General features: G+C 40.5%; 1 pseudogene; it reads right to left on the minus strand.

Annotated features, from left to right (window-relative positions):
- Nucleotides 1-15,245: 15,245 nt before the first annotated feature.
- The window catches only part of LOC137007528 (dynein axonemal heavy chain 9-like), a 66,098-nt pseudogene continuing 63,551 nt past the window's right edge, over nt 15,246-17,792 (minus strand).

A 17,792-nucleotide genomic window follows, 5' to 3' on the forward strand; every position in this document is an offset into this window, starting at 1 on the left:
GGGGGCAACAAAGCAGTATATTAAAGGGGCAACCCAGCTGTATATTAAGGCGGTGACAGCTGCTGTATATTAAGGAGGCAACACAGCTGCTGTATATTAAGGGGGCAACACAGCTGTATATTAAGGGGGGGACACAGCTGCTGTATATTAAGGGGGCGACACAGCTGTATATTAAGGGGGCGACGCAGCTGCTGTATATTAAAGGGGCAACCCAGCTGTATATTAAGGGGCGACAGCTGCTGTATATTAATGGGGCGACAGCTGCTGTATATTAAGGGGGCAACCCAGCTGTATATTAAGGGGCGACAGCTGCTGTATATTAATGGGGCGACACAGCTGCTGTATATCAAGGGGGTGACAGCTGCTGTATATTAAGGGTTCGACACAGCTGCTGTATATCAAGGGGGCGACACAGCTGTATATTACGGGAGGCAACACAGCTGTATATCAAGGGGGGGGGGACAGCAGCTGCTATATATTAAGGGGGCGACACAGCTGCTGTATATCAAGGGGGCGACACAGCTGTATATTAAGGGAGGCAACACAGCTGTATATCAAGGGGGGGGACAGCAGCTGCTGTATATTAAGGGGGCGACACAGCTGCTGTATATCAAGGGGGTGACAGCTGCTGTATATCAAGGGGGCGACACAGCTGCTGTATATCAAGGGGGTGACAGCTGCTGTATATTAAGGGGGCGACACAGCTGCTGTATATCAAGGGGGCGACACAGCAGCTTTATATTAAGGGGGCGACACAGCTGCTGTATATTAAGGGGCGACAGCTGCTTTATATTAAAGGGGCGACACAGCTGTATATTAAGGGGGCGACACAGCTGCTGTATATTAAGGGGCGACAGCTGCTTTATATTAAAGGGGCGACACAGCTGTATATTAAGGGGGCGACACAGCTGCTGTATATTAAGGGGGCGACACAGCTGCTGTATATTAAGGGGCGACAGCTGCTTTATATTAAAGGGGCGACACAGCTGTATATTAAGGGTTCGACACAGCTGCTGTATATCAAGGGGGTGACAGCTGCTGTATATCAAGGGGGCGACACAGCTGCTGTATATCAAGGGGGTGACAGCTGCTGTATATTAAGGGTTCGACACAGCTGCTGTATATCAAGGGGGCGACACAGCAGCTTTATATTAAGGGGGCGACACAGCTGCTGTATATTAAGGGGCGACAGCTGCTTTATATTAAAGGGGCGACACAGCTGTATATTAAGGGGGCGACACAGCTGCTGTATATTAAGGGGGCGACACAGCTGCTGTATATTAAGGGGCGACAGCTGCTTTATATTAAAGGGGCGACACAGCTGTATATTAAGGGTTCGACACAGCTAACTCACTCACTGAGCCCAAAATAAACTGATCTGTGAAGCAGAAGGACAGAGGGAGTGATTGTAATGAGAGGGTAGGCTGAAAAATATTTAAGACCGATTACTGTTAAAGTGTTTGTTTTGGCTCTCAGGCTTTCCATGCTTGCTCTTTTCACAAATATCTTTTGCTAGATGAAACGGACAGCGTTTGAGCTGTGAATGTGCTGCAGACGGTCTGTCACTGAATATCCCGGTTATACTGTAAGCACATCTTCGCCAGCTAGAATGGTAGCAATAGCTTTATCAATCTCTCATTTTACAATCAACACTTAGTTCATTAGTTCTATCAAGCATTCTTGCTTCTCAAAATAAGTGAAGGATAATCCTGATCCTGCCATGAATCCAGAGACAGAAGAGTGTTACATGTGCGTCCCATCTCGTGCCCTCCATGAACAGCCAGTGGATATAGGTGCCCTCTCTGTAAATTCTCCATGTTGTTGGTCATCTCACCCTCTGATTCTTCATGATGTGATTCTTCAGAACGATAACAGACTAAAAACTCTCCATCCAAGAATATAATTGTTTTTTAATGAAAAAGTCACAGCTGAATATAAAAACATAAAACAAAACCAAGGATGCTTGAAAAATGTGTTTATTTTCTGATAAAAATCTCACTGTCAGAATGCCGTCTCTTTCATTTCATTCTTTAGTTTTTACAGCATAATATTCCCTCAATGCAATGTGTTCAGGAACGTGCATAATTTTGATATCTTAATGTTTTTTTTCATGTTAGAAAAGGACTGATTCTGTACAGGCTCCACACAGTAATGAACATCATCTCAATAACTGAATCAAATTAAATCAAACCACATTCTGCCAAGGCCAAAATCATTCTCTAGTCAATAGTTGTCTTTTCTTCATAAGGCTTAACATCGTTCAGGGATTTAATGCAGTTAAAATAGGTCTGAAAAGAGCAACACGATCTCTCACCTAGCGATTTAATTTCTCCCGTTACCAAGTGCCAGAAAGAGACTGGATGTGTCATTCTAGCAGGTGTGCGAAGAAAGCAATAACTGACTGCATATCAGATTTTAATAATATGGCATAAAAATCATTCAGCCACCTGATCAGCATTTGATGTGATGATGAGAACCCAACAGCAGCAGACAAAAGATTTCTGAGGAACAGGTGGAAGAAACACAGTATAACATCACGTGATTTAGTTACAGGTGTGTGTGTGTGTGTGTGTGTGTGTGTGTGTCTAACCTTCAGGCCCAGATTGAGCTCTTTTAAGGGCTTTTCACACTTGAAATAGTTAACCTTGGGTCATTCTAAACCCCGGGTAAACAGAATCCTGGGTTATCTTGCTTAATTTTTTTGATAAGTCATCCATTGATTAAAATTTAACAAGCCAAAATGATACAGTTAATTATTCATTTTTGGTAATTTTTCCATTGGCTCGTCTTAAAGCCTTGACTGATAATTTACTGAGGTATGTTTATTGGTGACAAGCTAACAAAATATGATGTGTACAAACACTGTGAGGAATTAATTTTTAAAGTAAGACATGTAAGAAAGCACACGCATGTGATGACGTTGTTTTCATTCCCATCAGCGTCTGAATTCGCTGGAATACAGTACATAGAGAATGAGAGAATGATTTCAGAGCACGTGGATGTGAAATCGGGCCATTCTCTCAGTAGATCTATTTGTCTCTGTCAGATACATGAGGAGTTAATGCAAAGCGGTCATTGCTTACAAATCCCAATCTCTTAACTTAAAAAGGTCAGCTGTCATAAAGCATTCAAGCACTCTAACACGGCTCCCATATCTCATCGTTTAAATGTCAGAGGCCTCCAAACCAGCCGACTGCTGGGAAATGAGCCGACTTTAACCTCTCCAGACACGAGGGCCTTTCAGTGTCTGTCTGAGGACACGAGGACGTGATCACCGTCACCCTTTCCTGAGAGTTTAATGAGGTTAAATGTAACACTGATACACTGAACTGGGCAAGATTTCTTTAAAAATTGCCTGGGAGGAGGAATTAGGTATACAGATCGGAGATGAAGTATGGGAGGAGAGCCTTAGCAGGATTCGTTCTTGTTGTATTAATTCTAGGCATCAGTTAATTCAATTTAAGGTGATGCATAGATATTCAAAATCTAAATTGCACAGGATTTTTCCAACCGTTTCTTCTACATGTGATCGGTGTAAATCTGCAGAGGGCTCTCTTACCCATCTCTTTTGGACATGTCCTAAACTTTAGAATTTTTGGTGTGATATATTTAAGTGGTTTTCTGACATGTATAGTTTTGTGTTTAAGCCTGATCCAGAGATTGCATTATTTGGATATTCTGTTTCTTTGTCAGACCATAATGTCTCTGTACAAAACACCATTATTTATGGAATGATTATTGCTAAGAGCATCATTTTAAGACTTTGGAAATCAGATACTGTTCCTCAGTTCAAGACCTGGTTGACTTATCTTACTGGAATATTGCACATGGAGAGAGTCCGGTATGGAATTATGGGTAACCTTGACAAATTCTACAGTATATGGCAACCATTTCTGGATCATCTTAACCAGTAAAATGCTAGCTCTGATCAGTAATGTAGGGCATAATATACTGTCTGCTCTGCCTTTTACTGAATGCTTGTTTGAACTGCATATATGCCCTGGTTCTTAGTCGTTTTATTTATGTATTTATTTTTTTATTATTTTTATTAATGGTTGACTATGTTAATAATTATTAATAATCATTTATATTGTTGGTTTTATTGTTAATATTATCACTTATTGATTCGTATATATTTTCTAAATGTTTTTTTTTTTTTTTTTGTAAAATGTAAAATTCTAATAAAAATACCATTTAAAAAGAAAGAGAGCCGTGATGAGCCGTAGGACTGAAATCATTCAGCTAACAGAAATACGTTCTAAAAACGTTTTGTTAACGTTCCCATTAAGTTATGAAAACGTTATTTCAGAATGTTCTATGAACGTTCAATACATTCAATAGTTTTAAAAACGTTTCTTCTTGGTAATGTGAACATTAAGGGAATGTTCCATTTCATTATTCTTCAAACATTATGGGAACGTTCTGAAACAAGTAGTAACATTTAAAGAAACATTAGACGAACGTCCAACTAAAATATTTCAGGTAAAAACACTCCATGAACGATGTATAAATGTTTTTGTGCTAAAGTTCTGAGAAAGTTCCCTGTTAGCTGGGAAGACAGACGGATATGATCTGTTCTGCTGTGATCATCATTAGACAGAACGACACGTGAAACAGTGAAGAGACGCTTCAGTGGCTGTGATGAGATGAGCCTCAGGATCACTGCAGGCGTCTTCACTCCCTACACACAAAAACATACAAGAAACACAAACGCAACGCTCAAATGATGAAATCTAGCATGTAGTTCTCAGCTGTGAGTGCAAGCGTGATCTGAATGTGTCAGACAGAAACGAGGCGTAATTAATTCGCTGGACTGTATGTGGATTTTGGATGCAACTTTGAAAAAACAAAAACCTTGAACGCTGTGGTAGAAACCATGCTTTCACAGTCTAAATCGAATCAGTCCAGTCGAGTCACACTTTCCACAGATAATCCTCCTTTAATCAGGTGATTCTGACATCATTTACAGTACTCACCATCATGTTGCTCCAAACCGGCATGACTTTTTGGAACAGAAGTTATTGTCAAACAGTGAAATCACAATAACAAAAAAAAACAAAAAATAAAAAACAAAGCTAATGATCACTGACTAGCTGGTTAAAAGGTTAACCCAGGACATTTACAGCGTATCTCGTTCACCTAGTTCAGGGGTTTCACAGCTAAAGGTTTTGAGAAAGTCTGAGAAAAATATTATGTGTAATACTAAATATTAAATAATTGGCGGGGGTTAATGTCCAGCCCTGATTACAGATTTGACACGCTTTTATCCACAGATTTGCACATGTAGGACTGAGCAGGTGTGATTTCTCTCTGTACCTGATGATAACCGCTGTAGTCCATGTTTCCAAGCCGTGCTCGAGGTGCAGCTCCCCGTCCATCATCTCTTCCAGATCCTGCGGTTCCAGTCATGGGTGACGTGACCGCCGTACACGATCTCCCCGAAGAGGCCATGCAAATCATCAAGGGCACCTAGATGAAGAGACCGAGTGCTTAAAGAATGACCTGCAACCGTCTGATCGGCAGGCCTGAACCACCAAACCACAGCACTTCATCCAAACCGATGATTAACTCTTAGATTCAATGTTGCTCTCAAGAGTGCATTTGAGGTATATGAGACTAATTTGTTTTCTACAGCTGCCAGCTTTGCATTGCACTGAGAGTCACGTCCCTGCGGATGCGTCTCTGCTCCTCACAGCTCGGAGTAATGTGATGGAGCTCATGTGTGACGCGGCCAGGTGAGAGGAGGTTAATGCAGAGATGCAGTGTGGGAAAGAACAGCAGCTCATTACATATTCAGCCCTGTCCCTGCTCGCGGGTGAACTGTCATTGCTGAGCTTAGCATTTCTTTGTGTCGATTACAAATCAACAATGGAGCTTCTGTCATCCAAATTCGTAAGAAAATGTGCCTAATTAAAGCTCACAGAGCAGTGGATTGATGCGGATGCAACGAGATGCAGAATGTCTGAGCTTCTGTTTTCAATATAATACAGCTGGATGCTGATTTAAACCTCTAAGCTCCTAAAACAGACCATAAAATCAATCAATAGGACTGCGCACTATATTCCAACTCTTCTGAACCCAGACAGAAATGTAAGTCATCGTTCACTGATAATTCTCTGCGGTGGAATATAGTGCAAACTGCCATCTTTCCTTATGTTTAATTGTCCATTTTGGATCTTGGTAGTATGAATTAAGAGCAAATGAGGAAGAAAAAATGAAGATTTTTGGGTGAACTATCCCTTTAAACCAATTGATGTTCAATATTCATTTTTTTTTTTTTACTGAATTACAGTTGGTCTTCTTTCTCACATCTGTTTGCATGATGAACTGTGATTGGTGTTTCCTTCTTACTGTATAATTAACCGTTCATAGCAGTCGAGTGAAGCCGAATGAAACATGAAAATGCTTTATCATTTCATCTTGAAGCAAACTCTCCCACCATCCTCCTGGTATTTGCTTCAGGAAAATCCGAGTCCATGGCTCTTTTGTATTGGGTTTTTGCCATAAAAGCAAGCACTGGTGCTTAATTGCTCTGTGTAATGAAGGGCATAAATATTAAATTGGGAGCAGGTTGTTGTGTCGGTGTGTGTGAGTAATTAAACACGCTCAGACCCACAATCAGTCTCTTTTAACAGAGCATATGTCAGCAGGCGTTTCACTCTCTCTTAGGCGCACACACACACACACACACACGCACACACACACACACACACACACACACACACACACACACACACACACACACACACACTACAGTTGTCCTGCACATTGAGGGAGATGGTCAGGCCTCCGGTGTTGAACGGGCAGCTCCTGCTCCAGCCCTGAGGGCCGAACGTCCTCCGCTCCGCCACCACCGCGTGGAAGTACCGAACAGAATGCTTTTGAACTGGTTCTCCAGAGCATCCTGTCAATTAGGACACATCGGTAACACGCTTCACATTCTGCCAACAAGATCCGACTCGAGAACAAAGAGAAAGCGTTGAAAGTAAAAACCTTTGCCGCTGCTCTTTCATTGTTAGGGTTCCCAGCGGACGTCAGCCATTAGGACGGACAAAAGAATGACTCCATTCCAATATATTAGGAGCTGAGACTGCTTTTTAATTGTCACTGCTTGTCAGAGCTTTCACATTTCAAAGCACTTCAGTGAGTGTGAGGGATCGAGGGGTCCAGAGCCAAATGGCACCTCCGCCTCATGGGATTCGTTTGTTTGTACAAGCAATCTAATAATGTCATTAAACAAATATCCTCTGCTTATGGGAGCCCTTATACAGCGGGTCGATCTGGTGCTGATGATACAGCCTGTTAACGGTCAGTGTTTCAGGAGCAGGCATGCTTATTTTACTGCTTTTTAAATTAATAATAAACTAGGTATCATTCAAAAGCTTAAACACTCAAAAGCGTTTTGATTTGACTATGGACATGGTTCTTTAAATCCTTTTTGTGGCTCAATTTAGAACACAAGACATACGGCTTTGATTTTCTAACCATTTTAGAATGTAAAATATGTATTTTGTATAAAATAAAAACTTTTAGTTTGCTTTACAGTAAGTGCAATCCAATGGATACAAGCAGTACAATAACATCATTAAACAAATATCATCTGCTTATGAATATGTCATAAGCAATGGGAGGCCGAATACAGTAGTTTGTTCTGCTGGCGCAGCTTTAATAATAGAGGAGGTGTTGAAGCCGAGATCCAGACGCGAACGACAGCATTAACATTCAGCTCTCGCACCAATCCTATGAGTTTCCCCATCGCAGTTTATGATCTCCATAGCGATGTTGCACTGCTCGTCACAATCAAACCCATCACCAAGAGTTAAAAATCATTTGAATTTGACGACGTCGACAGGAAGCCATTGACTTTGCTCTTCGTTAGGGCAGATGAAAAGGTCAATATGAAAGTAGCTGTCATTTTCTGGATTACTGCTGCTTACTAGAGTTTGAGAGCTGTTTAGGCCTTTTTCTCTGCCATTGATTTACTTTCAAGGTGCGTACATGACTAGAATGTGACTCGTTCTGCAGAGAAAACCTGCTGGAGACTACAGCAGTGCGTGTTGATAGTCAATTCTTTTAGGGCAGATACTGCACAGCGTAATTGTAGGTGTCTGCGGCTTTGTGACGGAGCTTGTACTGTATGTACTGTACTCGGGCAGTGCAGTATGTTTCCCTGGAGCGGCTGGATTAGGTGTCAGACGCGTGTGATCATCTGTACCTGACTGAAGCTGTCGAGGGCTTTGTGCAGTTTGGCATGCCCATCGGCTCCAGGATGTGGCCGTCGGGCGAGGATGATGAAGACCTGAAGTTCTGTCGGCTGCTCCAGAGATCCCAACCATTCAGAGACCGAGTGGATATTCTCATTCAGACAGAAGAGACGGATCTCTGATGAACATAATGAGCAAGAAGATGCAATTTAAACACACTGTGCAAATCCTTGAAGGATTATGGGATGTAAAAATCCTTCCACAATTTTCTGCACATTTTCTTTTGTACTGTCTAAAGCTCTAAACTTGCAATGTTTTGCAATTTTGTTAAAAATGCAACAAATAAAAGGAGAAAATGGGAAATTCTGGTAACAAAAATGAGAGATTTCAAAGCACACGGCTATAAAAATAACAGTGACTGATAACGCAAGAGCACAAACATCTCCTTAATGCCGTTATCTGCAGAATATAACATTGTGCTGAATGAACTGTCAGAGTCTTAAAATCACTATAACAGCGCTATTGATTCTGAGAAAGATTTAAATCAAAGAAAATAAACTCTAAATGATGTCAATATTGCAATTGGTTTGTAATGACTTGAAAGTACCAGGGATGAGCTAAAGGCCACCTCAGAAATTAAGCGTCTCTCTCTCTCAGCTCAGAGCTGCTAACTCTCTGAAGTTTCTACTTTCTCGGGTGATATTTTTGTCATTTGCTGTGTCTGAAGACTGAAACATGCAGCTTTTGCAGGTGATGTATTGCGGCACATCCGAATGTGCAAAATGCAGTCCACTGAAATAACTGCATTTGGTTTCTGCTTTCTGTAGGAGGTGAAAACACTGAAAATCATTGACTGAGGACACTAAGACTTTATGACATCCATTTTAATTGTACTCAAGTTGTAATATGCTATCGTTAGCACTGAAAAAGCTGTATTAAATTGCACAACTGATGCATTTGGTCCTCACTGTACATGAAATTGAATTATCATGTCATTATTTCAAAGGATTTATTCTGACACACAATATGCAGGTTGTAACTGGGCTTTCCTGCTGAATCTGCCGGTCAAGCCTGATAATGCAGGCGGCAGTGGTTTAAAAGGCTGAATGCAGCATATTCCTTCCAGAAAAGCCATTAAAGTTAAACACTATCCTGGCAGCCACTTTTCAAGTAATAGTCGTCCCTGAGCGAGTTCACCTTGCTCTCCTCGTCCCTGCTCATTGTGTATCTAAAAGAAGAGGGGAGCTCTGGTCAGCTGAAGCCTGAGGATTTTCTGCTCCAGTATTAGCGATTGATTGCCTCTCTACAGTGAGTGGATTTCTGCATTTCTGCCGGACGGGACCCCGTGTGCTGCAATATAATTAACCTTCACTGGAGGGGAACTTTCCATTGACCCGCCGTCTCCCCGGCCAAGCCTGAATTCATAAGTGGGCTGAAACAGACTCGCTGAGGCAGGAGATGAGACGGCCTGATGAGGATTGTGGGAAGGCGGTTCGGAGATGGGAATCTTCGGGTCCATCGATTGAGATTATCATGCAAAGGCAATTAAACTAACGCTCATCTCCGTGTTTCTGACCAGCACAGCGTGAGGAGGATCTCAGGTAAAGATGTTCACGTTCTGCTGCTTCACCCGGTCAATAAAAGTCATTGTGATTCTGTGCAGGTGCGTCTTTAAAGAGTGGAAGGCATTCCTGCGCTCCAGATTGCGTTCAATGATGCAGCATTTTCTCGTGAGAATCGTCCATATCAGAACATCTGAATTCAGACCGCTAGCCTCCGTGTTTTCTTGACATATTGATCACTGTTTTTATCAAACCAGATCTATATGGCCGGTTTGTACATGTGGGTGTCTGCTGGAGGACATCCAAACTAATACGTGTAATGAGCAGCTGTGGTCAGAGAGTGACATTCGGATGAAATGGACGCGGTCTAATGGACTCATTAGTGGAGTGTGGCGGGCGGACGGGTATTTCTCTCCCGGCAGAACACAACAGGTCATTAATCAGCCGTGAGGAGGACACCACCCAGACATTTGCTGTGCTGAAGAACAGGCGACATTCCTCCTCGAGACACGCTACGGTCTCACCGCACCGGCTCTGAACGGACAAATGACTGAAGGACTGATGCAGTAACACAACAGGGGAGTTCGTTAATGCATTAATGAGCAATTAATTTGAAACACTATTTATTAATCTTAGTTAATAAAAATACAACTGCTCATTGTTAGTTTAGGTCCATTAAATAATATTAACAGATACAACTTTGGATTTTAATCATATCAAGTCAGCTTTATTTCTGTAACGCTTTATCCATTACAGATTGCTTCGAAGCAGCTTCACAGTAATAAACAGGAAAATAACAGAATCAATGATGCAAACTTCATCAGATATGAGAAAAAAATCAATTTCAGCAGTAAAGCAGCTCTACAGAAGACAATAGAGTAATTATTCAGATCCATTCAGTTCAAGTTTTGTTCTCATCTGATAGTGTCAGTGCAGTCGGATCAATAATTTTACTGCATATTTAGTGTCTTTTCATGTATTGGTAAATGCTGAAATCAAAAATTACTTGTAAGTTCATGTTAAAGGCACAGTATGAAAGATTTTTGGATTAAAATATCCAAAAACCACAAGAACAGTGTTATGTATTTTGTTGACTTGTGTACTTATATTATCTCAGATGTTTCCAAGAATGTTTAAATCTAGAGAAATAAGCAATTTTAACCAGGATACAGAGCGTTTATGTATCCTGGTTAATCTACGGATTCCAGTTTTATGTAGTAGAAACCATGGAAACACCAAAAACGTTTTAATGTATTACGTTTTATTAGACAAGGGAACAACCGTTTGGTTTCATTTATGGACAGAAAACTAGTCATTGTTATATAGCTCAACACATTTAGTCTTATTGTTTGAATCTCGTTTTCTTGTTTTCATGCCTCTGTGAAAAACACTATTTTGTCAAGTGGCTAACATGTGATGATCCCTGCCGGTGTTCCCTGTGTCTCCTCTGTTGTTTGAGCACCTCGTGTTTCCCCCTTGTTTGTTACCATGGACACTCACTAGACCACGCCCCCTTGTTAGCGTGTTATCTCATTACCTTGTTTAGCTCATCAGCCTTGTTCGCTCTGCCTATATAAGCCTGGTTCTGTCAGTCATTCCCTGTGAAGCACTGTACATGCATAGGCCCGGAAAGTGAGGGTGCTTTATATAAAAAAATAAAATTAAATAAATAAATAAATAAACAAACAAACAAACAAACAAATATTTTTTAAAGAACAACTAAGATCAAAAACGCTGTATGGGCTCAAGTTTAGAGTTTCTAATAACATGCTTTGCAGTGTTGAGAAATGTTGCCAATCACAGACAAATCTGTTGATTTCTGGAGCGCAGTGAGATGTTAGGATCCACTCACCGCTCAAAACGCCTGAGTTTTTCGAGACAAACTTTCATCTTTTTAGTGACTGTGGGAGCCGTTCACATATCACGTCTAAAAAAGCGTGGAAGGTGAGGCTGCGCCGCTTTCTCCTTCTTTTGCAAGCGTCTGTTGTTGTTATAAAACCATGAACTGCGCTCTCCACGATGAAGAGGAAGTTTCAGCAAAGGATAAATTGATTTCTTGCCCTTGCATTAGCTTTATTACTAGATATATTTATGGAGATGAGGTATAAAATCCACCCTGTACAGCTATGATCAGCTGTTCGGCTGAGCTTTCGATGTTTTATGGAAAGGCTGAAGCTGATTGGTTGGTTCTTGTCACATGACCTGCGGTGCGCTTGCGGCATTCTGAAAAGTTGAGGTGTTTTCATCTTGATGCGCCTGGAAAACACACCGCGTGCTCATCGTGACCGTGTCGCTTCCATTATGAGCGCAGCTGCCGCGCGGCTACATTAGAAATATAACGAATTTGAGTGTGCAAAAGATGTGATATGTGAAAGGAAGCGCTTGTTGCATTCTGCCATGCCAATCATGCACATACCTGTACTTGCTTTTGTTTCTGAATGTTGTTGATACTTCAATAACAAATATTTTAATTCACCGTTTATGCTGGAATCTGTAGGTTGTGGCTAGGCGACACGTAACTTAAAAGTGGAAGGTGGAAATCTCATGGATGTACGTTTTCTAAAAAAAAAAAAAAAAAAAAAAGTTTTATACTTTTTATTTATTTAAACGCTTAGGCTAATGCATTTCCCATGTGCAGTCAAATGTCCTGGTGTATGGGCTATGCAGTGTTCTCAGTGATTTTCTTTTCTTTTTTTCTCAGCGATATACTTGAGTTTTGACTTGTTTAATATACTCGGTTATTGTTTCTTAATTGTTCCTAAATAACCCCCCCTGCGCGCGCACGCACACACACACACACACACACACACACACAGCACCCCCAACCGAAAAAATCTTCCCGAGCCCCTGTGCATTTAGCAACACAAGCCATCCCGTCGGATTATTTTCCGGCGGCTGTGAGGTGAATCCCATGATTCTGCGCTCAATCTCAGCATCATCAAGCTACACCTTTGTTTTGAATATGTGACCTCTAGTGGTGAAAATGTACATAGTGTGCCTTTAACTAATGTTAACAAACGAACCCTTATTGTGAAGTGTTACCAATAATGCAAATCAGGTAAATGTGGCCACAAAATCAGTGCAGTGTGAGCTTTCGCGGTCTCAGGTCACGATCATCTCCACGTGTTCAGCGGTTCTGCAGCAGCTGTGTGAATATGGCAGGTGAACCGGTGAAATCACCCTCACTCACTGCCGTATCCAGAGCCTGTTCTGTCATCACTCCCTGTCCATCCAAATGTTGTGGAAATTCTTGTTGTTGAGCACGTATCCCAGTTTTCTTCCTGCAGGATGTTATTAAAGGGTCAGATTACAGATCTGAAGCGTCGGAGGTGTGTCGCTCTCACAGGTGTTTAATCTGATCACAGTAAACCTCAAATCTGCCTTAGAGGGAAAGCAAGAGAGTTTGGATACAATAATTTGCACGGACAGACTATCCCAAACATGCCAGTGTTTAGTTTAGGACACGCACAAAAATCACTGGCTTTGAGTGCAGGTATCCGCTGATCTTCAGGGGTCATTTTAAAAATACCAAAATGACATTTGGAAAATGCCAAAATGACACCTTAGCTTTAAATCACTGGCGATCACTGCAGCATTTTGGTGAAATGATGTAAACGGTGTGTACTGTGTTTCTTCGGCGGGTCGACTGGATAAGCCAGCGTCCCGTCACATGTTTCCTCCTCCACACAATCTCTGAAGGGTGAAGAAGCTCGTTACTTTTTACAAACTCATTATAGCGACACTGTAATAATGATGAGCTTATTATTTAAATATGCTTCAAGTGAACCATGTTAAAGAGCGCTGATGAGCTGAACTCCACACAAGGCACTGCTGAAGACTGATTGTTTAAGACACTGGCCTGCGCCGTCTTATTATATTAACACTGCCGTTGTCTTCCTAAAGGTCACGTGTCATAAACTCCACTGCAGAAACATCTCGACTACTAACTCTACTGGCGGCAGACGGCGTCTCTATAAAGCAGGATGAGTGATTGGGAATATAACGCCAATGCAGAAAAAATATTATTCACTGAAAGGGCTGTCAGAAGATTTGATTTATGAACAAATGAATCATGCAGAAAGACTCACACACAGAGATATTAGCTTGAATCAGTCTGACAGATGCATCGGTTCCTGAATCACCATTCGACTCCATCATCAGGATCTTTCCTATATGACAGTGTGCAGATCTGCAGTTTTTTCAGTGACGTCTTATTCTTCCACTCTTCCTCCGGACACACGGACTCTAAACTTCTTCCCGGTCGAGGTTATGAAACTCCTTCATGGCAGAGAGACAAACATCACCACAAAATAAGCACATTCTGTCCCCAATCTTTCATTAAATGAATCATTAACAAGTGAACATACTGATTACAGGTATCACATAAAATCAGCCAAAGTTTCATAAGATGTGTAATACGTCCACAGACGTTCTTCAGCTTGCACTAGTTCATTTGAAATGATCCTGCGGAGTAGCAAATTAATTTTTAAAAGTACAATTACTTTCTCAGAATGAATATGAAGTCATAAAAGCTGCATGCAAAATAATTAGAAAATAATGAGAAAAAAGCCGTTTAAAATTCTTTGCCAGAGTTCAGCGTGTCAGACCGCAGGACACGCCGTGTTTCATGTCAGCTCCGCTTTTCATCAAAACTACAAGTACGTTTGATTCAGTATTCAGTTGCTGACTGGACAATGTGCAAAATTATCAAAAAGAAGAGAAGTTATGATGACAGAGGCGTTCAGATTCAACACTGTCATGGCGCTAATCAAATCTAACTACAAAGTAAAGTGTCTTTATGCCACAAACTGCTGAGTAAACACGAGCGTGTTCTTCATAAACCAGACTCGCAGAAGTGCTTAGGCAGCAGAAAAGCAGATTTCCTATGGTGAAGTTATATTTATCTTCTCTTGGAAGAACAACGCTGTGACATACACCGTCCCTTTCATCGGGAGAGCCGGGCTCGACCCGGAGGTGCTGAACACGGCGGGAGAATGATGACTCATAATCCCAGAAAGCCTGGCTTATGGGAAACACTATATCTTAATGGCAGATTCCAGCACATTACGGACTCTCAAATAAGATCAGATTTACATTCGCAGCGCTGACAATGGCTGTGCGGGAGACCGGCGGGGCGTCCGGGAGATTCTGAGTGAGATGTTTAGTAAGCGCTTTTCAAGACCGAACAGAACAGATAGGAACTAGTAGAAGCAGTGCACTTAAACAACGATCTACCTGAAGGCTTTGTGTAGCGTTACTATTCATTTTAATTCCTAATCGTATCTACAGCATGATGAAGTGATTGGGAAACTGTAACATTATAGGGACAGTTCATCCCAAAAAGACAACAACAACAAGCACAATGCTTTTGAATTGATTTGACAAACGATTTGACTCTATTAAGATATGATGAGCACAGAGTTATGTTGAGAGACATTCTGTTCCTTTCAAAGAAATAATGACCTCTTTACTCATGAGACTACAGGGAGATGAACGGTGCGTTCACGAGAAGGAAGCGGAGGCGTGGCGTGTGCTGGAGACTCAGCAGGGCGGTGTAGGTGAGTTTATCACACTCGGAGAGTGAACTGGAACACGAGGACGTGACGCTGTCAATCAGATTTAAGACCCGCCGCTCAAGGTCTCGGCTTTCAGTACGGCCTTTTGAAACACAGCGCTGAAACAAATAGACAAAGCTCTAATGAGTTTTTCTCTAATGAGAGGTTTCTGTAATTAGTTCTGAGGGTGATCACGATTTCTCTGCGTACGTTTGAACACAAAAGCAGCAGCAATTATTTGTCTATAACTATAATCTATAACTGTGGATTGTATGTTGGCATGAAAACACAAGAAAGCCAGTGAACATACACAAATTAACCTACATTCGTAATCCATTCATGTCTGCAAAGCTGTTGTTCAGAACATTAAAATAATAATAAAAAATAAAATAAATAAAATAAAAAATAAAATAATTTTAAAAAATAAAATTAAATAAAATTATTTTAAAAAACAATAAAGTAATAAAATAATATAAAAAATAAAATAAATAAAATAAAAAATAAAATGATTTAAAAAAATAAAATTAAATAAAATTATTTTAAAAAACAATAAAGTAATAAAATAATATAAAAAATAAAATAAAATAAAATAATACATATCATTCTGGGTTCAAGTGTGACGAAACTAAGTACTGATAAGTGAGTCGGATGTCAGTTCGCTCTGATGGATTCAGTGATTCATTATGATTCATTACAGACTTCTGAACCGTAACGCTGCCTGAATCATAATCGCACTGTTCGCTGTTGGCCAGAGGAGAACTGGACTCTCCCAAGGTTTTTTCTGCATTTTTATCACCTGGTTTGGGGTCCTTGCTGCTGTCGCCTTTGGCTTGCTTAGTTGGGGGTTTGATATTCAGCAGTGTTTTGATCTGCCTGCACTGACACCACTGTATGCGAACTGAACTGGGGTCCGTTTCCCAAAGCGAAGTGTGGACGCAAGTTCCGTCGTTACCAATAGAGTTCAATGGGACTTACGACCATGGTTCACCAACGATGCTTTCGGGAAACTCACCCCTGAGCTGGATGATAACATCACTGTTTTCTCCAGTGCTGATATATAGATAAATGAACTAAATTAATAACTATTGATTTTTACAACAGAACAAATCAATACTGAACTTACGTAAGCTGGATCACTGTAAAGCTGCTTTGACACAATCTGTACAGTAAAAAGTGCTATATAAATAAAGCTGACTTGACATTAAACTGGTTCAAACTCTGAGTTTGTGATTCTTTATTATCGTTAAAAGAACAGAATACACTGATGATAGCAGTGTGTTTACATTTGCCTGCAACCAGGGAAGACGTCTTGCCTATTTATTATCTTTCAATTATTTCATAATACTACCCAGTCTTTTTATCACATCATATTCAATTCTGATCAGGTATTATATAATAAAGTATAATAAATGTAGCCAGTGTTATTAGCTAGTGTTGTAATACACTGAAGAGCATCAGAGGCTGTAGATCATCACGACTGATCCCAGCGCCGCTGGAGGAGAGAAACACGAGCTCCGTCATGTGTGGATGAGGCGTCTTGAGAGAGAACTGGTCCATGGGATGTATTTTATTGAGGTTGTTCATGATGAAGTACAGGAGCGAGGCTCGGGCCGCCGTCACCTGTAACGGTGCAAACGCACACTTCATTATTAACATGCCAAAACAGCGTTCAGAAAGACTGACAGATGCTGAATTTAACTACTCATGTTCCTGAAACATCACAGAATAAAACCAAAAGTGTGTTATATACAACACATCAGAAACTGATATAAACTAATGAATCACACAGCGCAAACCAATTCCCAATTCGCATTTAAAAATACATCAAATCTGAAATGCTTATGTAAAACACAAGCATATGGATGTATGTGTCCATCTCACAACATTGAGTATTTGTGCAGTTTACTCTTATATACTTATTGCATTTTGCATTTGAGACTGGATTGATTAAAACTCATTCATTGGTGGATTTTAACATCAGGTTTTAAATTAACTATAATTAATTGAAATCCTCTATGTAAGGCAAACAATTATATGAATGGTAACAGAACAAAAGTGGGTTACAATAAGGACTCATTTGCTAACATTAGTTATTTTTTGTTATGTTTTACACAATTCCTTTGATAGATGGAAACAAGATACATTTCTAGTTTAAATATTATTTATTCTTCAGACATTCCTCTTTAAATGCAGTAAGTTTCTTCTGTGTGCAAAGTGAACCACATTCGGTTTTCCATCAAATGGATAAAATTCAACAATTTGACATGCTTTGAGATCCTCATATCTATGAGACTGAACTATATAGAGTCTTGAAAATTAAGATTTCAAAAGAAATGTCTATTAAGAATGAGAATCTAGAAGGATATTAAGATATCTTGAATACTTTCAGAGTTACAGGCATGCAAACTTTGGAAAAGGGATATTTACGGCACTCGGACAGGAATGTTCTATGAGATGATGGAAAAACACGA

This window comes from Chanodichthys erythropterus, chromosome 19 (genome assembly GCF_024489055.1).
Source record: "Chanodichthys erythropterus isolate Z2021 chromosome 19, ASM2448905v1, whole genome shotgun sequence".
In the NCBI taxonomy this organism is placed as follows: domain Eukaryota; kingdom Metazoa; phylum Chordata; class Actinopteri; order Cypriniformes; family Xenocyprididae; genus Chanodichthys; species Chanodichthys erythropterus.